Source organism: Saccostrea cucullata, unplaced genomic scaffold, assembly GCF_032062105.1.
Source record: "Saccostrea cucullata isolate Sc308-1 unplaced genomic scaffold, CSIRO_AGI_Scuc_v1 ctg5666, whole genome shotgun sequence".
In the NCBI taxonomy this organism is placed as follows: Eukaryota; Metazoa; Mollusca; class Bivalvia; order Ostreida; family Ostreidae; genus Saccostrea; species Saccostrea cuccullata.
The window spans coordinates 56,742-69,008 of record NW_026937038.1 but is presented as its reverse complement, the minus strand read 5'-3'; the positions used below and the strand labels follow the sequence as shown (position 1 = coordinate 69,008).

At 37.6% G+C, this 12,267-nt stretch overlaps 1 pseudogene; it reads right to left on the bottom strand.

Moving 5' to 3' along the window:
• Nucleotides 1-236: 236 nt before the first annotated feature.
• Nucleotides 237-8,448, bottom strand: LOC134247091 (neuronal acetylcholine receptor subunit alpha-7-like; annotated as a pseudogene).
• Nucleotides 8,449-12,267: the final 3,819 nt, after the last annotated feature.

The following is a 12,267-nucleotide window of genomic DNA, read 5'->3' as shown; positions in this document are numbered from 1 at the left end:
ACGATGACCTTGTGGTAATTTTTTAACTTCATGATCGGGAGGCCCGGGTTCGATTCTCATTTGCCAAGCCTCGTTTAATCTGAGACGTAAATTTTGGTTAGTATTAAGATGAATAGTTTGAGTTGCTGAAAACATAACAGTTGAATTACTCGTATTGTGTTTAACATTTATTTTTAGTCATTACTGAATTAAAAAAAACATATACCTCTCTCTATCTATCTGTTTGTATAGTGGAGCTAATTTAACGCAGTATATGTAAATATGGAGGAAGTAACTGTTATATCTGCAAAGACAAGGAACCAAAAGGAATAAAAGTCAATGGCAGAAGACACGTCATTCCAGCTTATATCCTCCTCAATGGCCTCTGCCTTTCCTTTGTCCGCCATAACCGGAAGGTCTATTCCCTGTACACGTCCTGAGCATGCGCAGCCCGAGCCCGATCTTTGACCTGCACATTGCAGACGACGCTCCAACCTAACTAGACCCTGGAACACTTTCCCAATTTCCCTTTCTGACTTCCTGTGGTTGATTCGTAATTGTATTGACGTTATGACGATTATCATGGCACCAAACATAAGCTTGATGAGGAGGTAAACTGCCATGTACGAAACACTGTCAGAATTAACTGGAAGGTTCGAACTTACGATAGTTAGAAACACGACGAAGGTCAGAAATATCGTTACGGCGTAACCCATTTTCTCTCCGGCATCAGCTGGGATAATGAATACCACGGGACTGAGTATACCCAGAAAAATTATAGGAAGAAACACATTCATGATATAATATAAAGATTTTCTCTGGAGATGAATTATAAATGCAACTGTCGGTTCATTGTTTGCATCTTCTTTTACTGCATCTGTTGACGTCACTTCCCATACGGTGTTTTCCACAAAATCGTAAAACCCAATCTTCTCATCAGAAATGGTTAGATTTACTTCCCACTGGCTATAGCTCCAAGTCTTGAACTGGATTTTACATGTTTGCGAGTCAAAGGGATAAAATGAGACATCGAGTTTACACTTGGATTCAAACACCATGTACGGATACCAAGACACCGATCCATCGCTGTCCACGTAAATATAGTAGAAATCACCACCAAGAGGTTTGAAGGCCGTGAATCCATTACTCAGCGAGGTCTGGTATCCATAAATCTTTCTGAAAGAGAACAATAAATTTACTTTTGATATTCTATATAATGAATGTAAACTAGTCTGAAGTTTTTAACCTAGTTGAATTAGTGTAGAACTCATTTTTCATTTAGAGGAAATAGATGAAATAAGGGTTTCAGTTTTGACCATTAGAACAAAACATATTTTTATTCTTATAAAAACAATGCATCAACATGGAAAATTTCAAACATAGACTATATCATATATTTCGTAACCTATATAGATTTTATTTCACCTGAAAAAATTAACCTGATTAAACTGTGTAACGTGTGCCCAGCCGAGCGGTCTATATATTCAATAGGACACGTACCCGGTTACATCCGGGATTTCTGCAGTGTAACAATTTAAACAAATGATCTGTATTTTGTCCACTAGGACACAAACTTAATCAATATATTTACGATGATTATTTCAACAATTTACCTAATCAAAATATTTACTACGATTCGCAGAACAAAATCAAGGGACAATTTGACTCCGGACCACTTGTCTCACCCCTTACCAATGTCCCGGACAACTGGCCCAACCAAGGGTCCAGGTTACTAAACCAAAGGTCTCTAGTCAACTGGCGTCTCCAGTTCACTTTGGCACTAGGGTACAGACTTATTCAGCCTTTATTTCTAATGCCAAAGCTACTGAGGTCAACCAGTTGACGCAACCTATACAATAAGGCTTATTCAGCCCTAAAGTAACCTTATTGTGACTCAGCTTATTCAGCGTCGTCACTTATCCTATCACCCTTACCTGGCCACTTCTTAGATCGTCTCCCGCAGCGAACTTGCACTGAACGGATTCTCAGATAGAATGACTGAATCTGTCAACACCCGCTATATATATAGCATAGGACTGGTCTATTTCATGGTAGGGGAGACAGGTCATTCCAAGTCAAAAACCCTAACATCCTTTGTTACACTGATTGGAATAACCCTGATTCATTACATCACCCACCCCTTAAAGTCATACGTCCCGTATGAAAACAACAACCATTTAAGGGTAACAAATATTTATGTAGTTTTTTTTTCATAAATGCACAGAATATCTTTCTGAATGTCAACAATAATCAAACTTTAAAGCAATAGTAAACCATCTGTTCACAAAGAGATAACTTGATTTTAACGATCCATATGTTTTTCTAACACATTAGTTAATCCCTGACATAGTCTGACATCCATTTTGGTGGACGTCGTTTCCTTTTTGTGAGATCTGGCGACCAAATATCATTTTGATCGTCTGATTCTATATTGGTTTCTGACCATGTTTCCTCCACTTGGTCACTAGTATTCCCTAAGTCGTTTCTTTCATCAGAAACATTATTCTCATTTTCTAGACTTCTCTGATCATCTAACTCAACAACTTTACTAGAACTTGATTCTCCCCTCAGTAACTGAGGGTGCTGTTTTCTTATCCTGTCTACGTGGACAACCTGCTCTCGACCCTTTTGTCCACAATTAATCTTGTAGGTCAGATCAGAACATTTGCCTAGGATGGAATAGGGACCATGCCAATACGAGGTCAATTTCCCTGATCTACCTATTTTGCGAACTGGAAAGTATACAAGAACATTATCACCGGGGGAAAACTTTTCAAAGCTAAGCTTTCTGTCATGATATGTCTTTTGACGACACATCTCTTGCTTAGTATTTTCCCGAACTATTCTGTGAGCTTCTTCCAAGCGTTCTTGTAATTCCCAAACCCATTGGCTTCTTGGGGTGACTTTCACTTCTCCTGGCAATTCGTACATTAGATCTAGGGGTGTACAGGTCTCTCTACCTAACATTAAAAAGTTCGGTGTATAGCCTGTGGTCTCATGAACTGCAGAACGATAGGCCTGCATAACGTATGGGAGAGATTCATCCCAGTCAGTCTGGTGCTCGTTTACGTAAGCACTAAGCATGGTTGCAAGGGTTTTATTGAACCGTTCAACCATCCCATCACTTTGAGGGTGATAGGGGGTTGTTCTGGTCTTTTCAATGTGTAGTAATGCACAGAGCTCTTGAAATAATAGACTTTCATATTGCCTGCCCTGGTCCGAATGAAGTATTCTAGGCACTCCGAATTTTGCAAAGACTTCCTCTACCAATATACGAGCAACTGTTTGTGCCTCCATGTTAGGCATGGCAAAGCTCTCGGTCCACTTGGTAAAGTAGTCAGCGACTACCAAAATATAGCGATTACCCCTCTCTGTCTTTGGCAATTCTCCTAGAATATCTGTGGCCACTCTCTCCATAGGAATCCCAGATTCCACTATCTTCATGGGAGCTTTCTTTGTAACATTCGGACTTTTTCTCTTGGAACATTTTTCACATCCTGCAACATAAGCTTTTATGTCCTTTCGGCAACCAGGCCAATAGTACTTACTACGCACTCTTTCAAGTGTCTTCTTGTGACCTAAGTGTCCTGCCCCTTTGAAGTCATGGCAGAAATAAAGTACCTTCCGCCTCTCGCTCCATGGTATTATAGCTTGAAAGATAGGACTTCCTTTTCCAGGAATCCATTTTCTGCACAGTAACTCATCTTTGATCAGTAACAAGTCCCATTGTCCTACAATATCTCGGACATAAATACTTTTTCCTGCTAGTTCTTCGGATTTTGGTTTTGTCCCACACTTTAACCATTTGATCACCAATGCAACGTCTTCATCGTTTTCTTGAATACTTTTAAGGGACAAACCATCTGACATTTGGGCACCATCCTCATTGTTATTAATTGCAAGTAGAGCCCTTGATTCCTCTTCTTGATCCCATGCAGTAAAGAAACCGCATTGCTTGCAGGGTATCCTACTCAGGGCATCAGCATTTTGGTGTTGTGCTCCTGGCCGGTGTTCAATCAACATATCATATGTACTCAATACTTCTAGCCATCTGGCTAGTTGGCCCTCTGGGTTCTTGAATCTCAATAACCACTTTAAGGAGCTATGGTCCGTTCTGATACGAAATTTTCGTCCCTCAAGGAAATGTCTGAAAACTTTTACAAAATGAACAACTGCAAGGAGCTCCTTCCTAGTGACGCAGTAGCTTCTTTCACTCTTGGACAAGGTACGGCTAGCGTAAGCAATGACTTTCTCATGACCTTCTTGTTCCTGAGAAAGTATAGCCCCAATAGCATCTCTGCTGGCATCCGTGTCAAGGATAAACTCTTTAGTGAAGTCAGGGTGTCCTAACACTGGGGTAGTTATAAGTTTCTGTTTCAACAGGTCAAAAGCGATCTGGCAATCATCCTTCCAGACAAATGGTCTCCCTTTTTCAGTCAACTTATGTAGGCACTTGGCAATCGTTGCGAAGTCCTTTATAAACTTTCTGTAATACCCACATAAACCAAGGAAGGACCTCACCTCCGTTGCACTTGTTGGCACTGGCCAATTCTTCACACTTTCTATCTTTTCAGGGTCTGTCATTATTCCTTCTTCAAAAATAATGTGGCCCAAGAACTTCACAGATCTCTGGAACAAATGACATTTCTTAGCTTTTAGTCGTAACCCAGCTGATTGAAGTCTGTCAAATACTTTCTCCAAATTGGTCATCATTTCAATGAAGGTTTTACCCATGATGATAATATCATCAAGGTAAACCAGACAAACCTCCCATTGTAATCCTGCCAATACCATTTCCATTAATCTTTCGAAAGTGGCTGGTGCACAACAAAGTCCGAAAGGCATCACTCGGAACTGAAATAAACCCTTACGTGTGGCGAAAGCCGTTTTATGCTTGTCCTTTGGATCAAGTTCCACCTGCCAATACCCGGAAAACATATCCAGAGTGGAAAACCAACTGTATCCGGACAATTGTTCTAAGGATTCATCAATCCTGGGCAGGGGATAGGCATCTTTAACTGTACAAGCATTAAGACGTCTGTAGTCTACACAGAATCGGAAAGTATTATCCTTCTTTTTCACTAGTACAATCGGGGAGGCCCATGGACTTGTCGAAGGTTCAATGATATTGCACTCTAGCATCTCATCTATATTCCTTTCAATTTCTTTTGACAAGTGTGCAGGAGAACGGCGAACGGGTTGTTTTATAGGTCTCGCGTCTCCAGTGTCTATCTTGTGTTTGACAATATTGGTTTTTCCAAGATCATTGTTACTTTTTGCAAACAGCGATTTGTACTTCCATAGAAAAGATTTCACTTCTTTTGCTTGTTTCTTTGTAAGATGCTTTACAGATTCTTGATACAGATTTTCTATATCGGGCCGCTCTGCTGGTTCACCGGCATAGTTTGAGGTAACCTGTTCTGTTTCTTGAAATGTTCCAATCTCTGTGTTCTTATACACCACCTTTGGTTCAGACTCCACGTTCAACATTCTCACTGGCACAATATTATTCTTCATTGGCTGAACACAAGTTCTAGCAGTCAATGGCCTATTAGCATCCTCTTTTTCTCTTGGTTCTACAATACCTTGGGTCTGTAGATGCTCCTCGTCAAAGGTACATATTTTCCCTGGTATAATAAGTTCACTCCGAGGTGGTATGCTGACCGTTTCTTGTGCTACAACTCTATAGCATCCAATTTTTCCTTCATACACAAGAGGAATACTTTCATCCTGATGTAACAAAAACGTATCGTTTTGCATCTATTATCATATCAAAATGTCTGATCAAGTCTAATCCAAGAATTCCTTCTACCTGAAGATCAGCTACCAAGGCCAAAGTCTTGATAGGATATTTACCAATTACCATCTCTATATTGACTTTACCTTCTAACTTTAATTCATCAACATCTGCTGTATGAACTTTCATTACAGGTTCTTGGATTTCAACAGACAAATGGTCTTTCACCCTTTCCAATAAAGTTGTTGACAGCATTGTAACCGTAGCCCCTGTGTCTACTAACAACTTTTTCTCTTAACACCATTTATCATTGCATAAATGAACATTCCATCTTCGTTTGGGCAAGAACCAAGTTTGCCAGTTAGTTGTCCATTCAAACCCTTATCATTGTTTTTCCTTTTGGGATCACTACTCCCTGAAGTCTTCTGGCTATAATGTGCATCTTTCTTGTTTTTCTCTGGACAATTTCGCTTAAAATGTCCCTTTTTATGACAACTGTAGCATTCTATCATATCCATGCTTTTTCTGGATAGAGGTGACTCTTTGTAAGATTTTCTGTCCACTTGGCCTCTGCCTTGTCTGAGCTCTTTGATTTCCTTGGTTATGGCTGCCATATTTTTCTCCACTGATGACATCCAGTTCTTCATTTCCATATTGAAGGTTTCGTTATTTGTAGTTACCTCTTCCCTCAATTGGTGTTGATAACCTTTGTACCCCCTTTTGTCTTCTGCCCTTAGATATGCCTCAAGTTCTACTGCATGTTTAATGGCATCATTCAGATCTTTTGGGCGCACTTGCTTGATCCTTATTCGCATGTCTGAGTCAGGTAAGCCATCTAAAAATTGTTCCATGGCCAAAGTTTCCCTTACCTCAGATGGTGCTTTAGGATAGGCCAAGTTTGCCAATCTTCTGACAGCCTGTCCTAATTCAGGTATGGTCTCTGTGGCTCTTTTGCGCCTCTCCCGTAGCTGAACTCTGTATAATTCAGTTTGGTTAGGTGGTGCAAAACGCTCTTCGAGAGCCTGTACAAGGTAATGATAATCTGTGTTGTCACCTGGCAAGTTACCAAGAACCCCTTGAGCCTGACCCCGAAGAGATGCTGCGAGAAATAAGCCTTTCTCCTCTTCTGTCCACTCATTAAGTTTACTGACCGTGTTAAAATGAGTCTTATAATCCAACCACGATCCACTGCCATCGTAGGTTGCAGCTTTGACTTCCCTTCTACTCATTTTCTTTGTTGCAATATCTTGGACAACTGGTCTACGGTGACGCCTGTATGTTACATTACCACTATCGACTCTATCCGCCATGCCCTCTCTGAAGGTTTCATCATTTCTAGCCTCCATTTCCTCAGGAAACCTAACCCTTGGATGACAGCTAGTACTCGATCTATTTGGCTCGCTATCTGGAAAATGATCAGCCAAAGGACTCCTGGGAACGACAGACGATGGACCACTGGCAATACCAGAGTCGTATCTACCACGGTTCTCATATCCACGAGACCTTGGTGTTGAGTGTATCACACTTTCATGCTGCCGGATACTTGACTCTAGTTCTCTTATTTCTTCCTTGAGAAAAGTCAGTTCCCGATCTAACTGATCAGCCGACATTATAAACAACAAATTGATATCCCTAAAATTTTATTATGGAACCAAAAATAAACACACACACCCTCTTACTAACACTGCAGAAATCCCACCGCTGCCACCAAAAATTCTGTAACGTGTGCCCAGCCGAGCGGTCTATATACATTCAATTGGACACGTACCCGGTTACACCCGGGATTTCTGCAGTGTAACAATTTAAACAAATGATCTGTATTTTGTCCACTAGGACACAAACTTAATCAATATATTTACGATGATTATTTCAACAATTTACCTAATCAATATATTTACTACGATTCGCAGAACAAAATCAAGGGACAATTTGACTCCGGACCACTTGTCTCACCCCTTACCAATGTCCCGGACAACTGGCCCAACCAAGGGTCCAGGTTACTAACCCAAAGGTCTCTAGTCAACTGGCGTCTCCAGTTCACTTTGGCACTAGGGTACAGACTTATTCAGCCTTTATTTCTAATGCCAAAGCTACTGAGGTCAACCAGTTGACGCAACCTATACAATAAGGCTTATTCAGCCCTAAAGTAACCTTATTGTGACTCAGCTTATTCAGCGTCGTCACTTATCCTATCACCCTTACCTGGCCACTTCTTAGATCGTCTCCCGCAGCGAACTTGCACTGAACGGATTCTCAGATAGAATGATTGAATCTGTCAACACCCGCTATATATATAGCACAGGACTGGTCTATTTCATGGTAGGGGAGACAGGTCATTCCAAGTCAAAAACCCTAACATCCTTTGTTACACTGATTGGAATAACCCTGATTCATTACAACTGCATCCAATAAATCCCTGTTTCCGTTGAATTCCAAGTCAACATGGCGTCTGTCCACGTGACGTACAAATACGCCGTGGTTACCATCTTCTGAGCGACATCATTGACGTCATTAATACTAGCCACCCACATACTGACTTGTATTGGGAGGCTCTGGCCTTGATCCCAGATAGGCCTGATCTTACTGGAGTAGTTAGCCAGTAATCTGTAAGTCAGGGCCTTGTAGTCCTCTATCGTATAGGAGAGATGCGTACAGTTTACAGTCCATATCACCGTGGACAATAGTAGCATAACTGTGGCCATTCTCTGTCCAGTTTTAAAACACATGGCCATGGTGATGCGTTCGCTGCATAATATCATTTTAACCCCCGTATTTATATCTGCTATAATTTACTTAAAAGCTTCATATATTTCCCTGAGCGACAGATTTAATGTTCCGTCACTAAAATGTACTCTTATTAAATAAACACATTCACAAATCTACAAATTTATAAAGTTCCGACAAATACGACTCTAATTCAATAAATGTACTTGTTCGCTGTATATCGTTTATGTTTACGCTCGGAGCCCGATGAACACAAAGAAGAACGATGTTAATGGTTAGACCATAATTACATAAATTCCTGTGAACTTTGCAAAAAAGTTAAGATAAAATTGGAATGTTTGTCTTGTTTTTAATAGCAACAGTTCGAAGACAGATGCGATAAAACTAATAAAATGATGTTCATGCTTACAAAATTTGTAAGGAACATTAAACAACAAAAGTTAGAAAAATATTCAAAAAATTTAGCTTGATACCTCAAATATTTTCCAAATTATCATAAAATAAAAACACATTAATTGTTCACCTGGTGCAGTCGCTATTGAGTGGCATGACGTCATTGTTTCTCAAAGTCCACATACTCTACATCATATACACTTATCTTGATGAAAGATTCAAACTCGTTTAATTTAGATATATTTTTACACGTATCTTTAAAAATGTCATGAATAGCTTATTTCAATGCATATGATATTGATAATAGATCTATTTATATTGAAAGATTCTTAAGAATCTTAAAATTAATTAAGAACTTAATTATATAATTATATAACAGCATAACATTTGCTTGTCGGCGTTCCACGTCTATCATACATGATCAACATCACTTTTCTACGTGACAAATTTTAAACACCAAGCTACAAATTAAACCGACATTAACTTTTACATTTCTCGTCTCTTTAATCTTTTTCGGTACTTAAAAACAAGTACTTGAATGCATTCTACTTTTCAGTGGCCCGTTAAAATATTTCCTAGGTCCATGCTAGTTTTTCCAGGTGGCAAAACTTTATAGCATGTTAGAAAAAAGAAACCCACTCCCTTTCTAACGTTGTTACGTGTAACTCAAAAATTGTTTGGTCAATTCTTTAAATATTTACTATACATTTTGATAGAACTTACAGAACGGGGCTAAAACTGCAAATTTTACAAAATAGAATTGTGACACCGCATGAGTGAATTAACGGCTTTTTTTTTGATAACAAATGCTCATATAATTTATTTTTTTTGCAATTTAAACTTTGGAAGAAAAAACGTTATTTTTGGGGTTGCGCCTTCTGGACATACCATTGCTTTAAAACATCAGCAATTTATTATAAATAGAAAATTAATGATGTACGGTTTTAGTTTCAGTGTTTCAGTTTCTTTATTTCTTTAAGCCAACTGTCCCATCAGAGTTATGCAACAAACATGATAATAACAAAAAGAAAAAAAAAACATACAGAGAGAGTGAACGTAAAGAACACATACATGGGATAATTCTATACATCAATTTTTTTTTCCTTAACATTACTGCTCCATTAAAAAAATTGCCCAAATTTACTAAATCTTTAATATTATTGGAACTTAACAGCTGAATTAATTTAAAGAAACTAGGCCTAGTACAATAATACTTTTTCACAAATTTCTTTCTTATATCAATATACAATGGACATTTCAAAATAAAATGAAATTCATCTTCTATATCATGGAGATTACAACATGTACATAATCTATTATTCTTAGGTACATGTACGTTATGGTGTCGGCCTGTTTCAATATTCAACGTGTGATTAGATAACCTGAATTTTGTTAATAGCTGTCTAAATTTGTTTGTCATTAGGTTTTGTTAAATACCGCTGCAAACAGAAATTGTCAATTAAATGTTGATATAAATTACCTTTTGAAGAGTTTGGTATATTTTCTAATATAGTTTGCTTTGAAACATCTAAAAGTCGTTGTTTTATAATGAGATAAGATCTATCATTTAAATTATCTTCTGTCCAAAGTTGACCTAGATCTAAAAGGGACAATTCTTTTTTAATTTATAAAATCCATTTGTCATTATGTAATACCATGCTTTCATAACAGGACTTAAGAATGCAATTTTCATTTGTTCTCAATTTGATCCAATATTTAAATATTCTTAATTTCATTGTAACTGCTAATGGAAAACGCCCGAGCTCTGAATAAATCAAACTGTTTGAGGTTTTCTTCCCCACACCTAGAGTATTTTTACAAATTTAAATGTGCCTTTTCTACGTCAGAACATCTATGAAAACCCCATATCTCAGTTCCATAAAGTAATACGCTACATACATATGCATCAAAAATTGAACATAGAGTTTCTACATTAAATTCATACCTCTTTAATTTACTTGAAATAGCAAAGTTAACATAGCTTTTCTTCCTTGTTAAGCAGCATGCTTCTGTGTTTTTAAAAATTTCCCATTAAAGTTAAATAAAATACCTAGATATTTAAATTCATTCACAATTTAATTAAGTTAATAATTATATAAATAAAAATGATGATGCTAATTAAGCGTTGAAAATTTCAGTGATGTAAGTTAACGATATAATTAACGACAGGTTACATTTCGCGGATAAGTGGTAAATCGCGAACATAGGAAAATTAAAATCATCGGGATTTTTCACAATCTACAGTATTTCTTGCGACAAAACTTTTTTTAAAGACAGTTCTTTTCTTCAAGTCTTATTCTCTCTACGTTTTAGAAGTTGTCCCTCTTTTTATTTCTTACACAAGCCCTAATTTGAAAAGAATTCTCTTTTCCTTTCATTCATGGATATTCCGTGCCTGCCATGTTTGTTTGAATTTTGCTTGTTAGATTCAGAGAAGATAGAAATATGGGCAGACAGGAAAAAAAACACTAGAGTCTTAGCTGAGTTACGAAGCCTTCTTTTACAAAAAGAGATTTTTATGAAATAATTTATTTTTATCAAAATTTCGAATCAATAAGATAACTTAAAATGAAAAAAAAATTATCATTATATCTCTGCCCCAAAGGAGAGCGGGAACCCTGTTTTTCCCATAATAATATTTTTGTCTGTCCGAAATAATTTTTGTCGCAGTTTTCTCAACAACACAAATTTTATATGCCTGAAATATTAGCATAATCTTATGCAACATCCCTAAAAATACTACATGTATACTTAATTATGATTAACTGTTAAATTTTAAGCAGTGTTTAGATTGTTAAATGTTATATTCCCCAAATCATACATTTACATTTTCTATAATAAATGAGACTATTACTTGTATATTCATATATACTGAGCAAAATAAGTTTAGCAGTTGTTTTTTCCATAGGTATAATCGTAAAAATGTTTTTGGAATTGTTTAATTTTGTTTCTACTTATAATCAGTATAGAAAAAGGTAACAAAAGACACGCCTCTTTCTTTGACTTGATGCGCGGACACCTCGTCGTCCAGCCTTGTGACAAATCAACCCAACACAATAGGTTATGCTCGAACGCAAATGATCCTGAAAGAATTTTTACTTGAAAGGCCATTCGAGCACGCTTGTAAAAGAAAAACGGTGAAAAATTGTAAAAACGTCAATAGGGAAACGTCCAGGACTTTTCATAAATGAACATCAAACGACTATAGAGATGCTAACGCCGGTTTCTTTCTTGTGCATCCGTTCACCAAATGACGACTTTTTAACTGATCCCAGACCACATGACATGTTAATGATCATCAGCGCTCTGGACGCCGAGATGTAACCGTTACATGGCTGTTTCTAAAGTTGCAGACGAATTACGCCGTGCAACTGGTCTGAGGTTATGTGGACAAAGTGTAAGAAACCAGCTAGGTTTAGCAAATCTTCGAGATA